The sequence below is a fragment of the Nestor notabilis genome, unplaced genomic scaffold, assembly GCF_000696875.1.
Source record: "Nestor notabilis isolate BGI_N333 unplaced genomic scaffold, ASM69687v1 scaffold7277, whole genome shotgun sequence".
NCBI lineage: Eukaryota > Metazoa > Chordata > Aves > Psittaciformes > Psittacidae > Nestor > Nestor notabilis.
In genome coordinates, this window is record NW_009935054.1 from 77,424 (window position 1) to 79,702 (window position 2,279).

The window sequence follows — 2,279 nt, forward strand, 5'->3', positions numbered from 1 at the left end:
GTTTGGAGGCTATTGCTTGTTTGTTTTGTGAAAATGAGACCGGTTTTGAATGAGCATTTTCTTTCTCTCACATAGTGCAATTTTCACTCAAGTACTCTGTGCAGGTCTTTGTGACACCTGAGAAACCAATTACTAATAAGTTGAACTGACATTTATATGTCTGAACAAGACCTCTCAAGAATAATGATACTAGTTCAGTCCTATATACTGGCAGTCTGTACAGTTCAAGACAGCAAGATAGGCTCAAGATGGCATACATTTCCTCAAATAGAAGAAGTATTAGAGGCGTTGCTAGGGGTGAAAGGGACTTCAGAGATCTTACATATAACTGTAAAAAAGTTAAATATATATATATATGTAGTACACACACCCCAACACCGAAGCCAAAATCTCCCTCCCTCGGATGTTTATCATTCTAAAGGGAAACTGCCCAATTTTCACAAGTACTCCATGTTCACAACTCCCAGAGGTTGTGCCTTACTATTAAAACAAATATACAGTGAAGTGGACTCTCTGGTCTAGTGGAAGAGGAAATGAAAGCCTTTCTACATCATACTTATAATTTGCAAAGCAACATATATGATAATCTATGAAATCAGTGCATAGAAGAGTTATGCCAAGTTTATGGTAGAAATCTCAAGTGTAATATTCTTCAGACACTACGTTAGGAAAATAGGCTGCATTCTTTTTTTGGAAACTAAATATAATTTAAAAACAAGTTTTATTCATTACTAACTTAATCCAAGTGATGGAATTTATGGAGCCCACAGCTGCAACCTGAAGACAGAACTCAGAAAGCAGTTTAAGCTTAAATTTGTTCTCCAAAAGAAATACTGCAGGTTCACAAGTCACATCTAATAAAGCAGAAGTAAATTCCAGCATCATCACTGCAGCCTACATCTGGAGGTACTAGCACTACTCCTGATCTCACAGGCATGCTTAACTGTAACTTTGTAAATATCTCTATAAATCAAACAAGCTGTGAGAATTCAGATTATTGCCCAGCGGAGTTTGAGTCTCTGTAATGATTACAGTGAGGCTTTTAAAATTCTATCAAGTTGTCTTTAGTTCTCTAGTAATGCCTATTCCAAAATACCATTTCTGGGAGCACTGGTCACTCCAGAAATCATTTTATAACCTTTAGAATCATGAATTTTACTTAATCTGTAATCAGACACTTATGACAATGTCATAGTAGTTTTTAGATTGTAATATTGATTAAATAATGGAGGGGAAAAGTTAATATTGTCCTCTACACAGAATCATTTCAGTTGAAAAAGACCCTTAAGGTCATCAAGCCCAACCATTAACCTAAGCCGATTAAGTCCACCATTAAACCATGTCCCTAAGTGCCATGTCTACTTGTCTTACTTATTTTTGTTCTTCCTCAATGCAGAGATAAAACACAACTCAAGTCTTAACACAAGTGATATTTTCTGCCTTTCATCACCTCCATTTTCAGTGGTATCCAAACCTAGATCCCTCATTTATTCTACAGAAATTTTAGTATTTTCAAGTTCTCCAACGTATTGCCCAAACTAAAATCTTAGCTACGTTGCAGAAGGGAACATTAGCAAACCACAAAATTAATATACATATATATAGGTAAAATGTTTCTATTAACATCTTCAAAACAAAGTTGACAAAAATTAGTATAAATCCCTTCAAACAATTAATTTTGCTAGCGTCCTGGTTTTGGCTCGGATAGTTAATATTACTATACAAAGTATCTTTACAAATATTTCCTAATATCCCTAAAAGGGGTTTTTTATCCACTTGTGATAAAACTTCACACACAATCAATTGATAACCAATGAAAGTCAAAGAGATTTCTAAGTTGATTCCAACAGAAGAACAATATTCTTAAAAGGGGTTCACAGCTACTGTGCTAAATCCAAAGCTAATTGGAATAGTGCAGTAGGATACATCTGGAAGATAATACTGCCTGTAGCATAAAGATCAGGACAAATCTTTAAATATATATATATTGAATATATATATATATATATACATTGAATAATTCTGCAACTTCTCAAGTTTCTCATTCAGCTCCATAGCATGAACAGATTTCTTTTCAGAAGTTTTTGTGGATGGGATATCCCTTGCTTTGAGATTAATGCATTCTCTACATTCAGAAGTGCAACACCACTTCTCCACAAAAATAGCAAGAGAACATTATGTATACTCATTCAGGCCCCTACTCTGCCAGTTTGTGCAAGCCATTCTTTAAGTTCCCTGATTTTAAGAGGCCTTGATCCTTCTGATGCTTTCACATATCT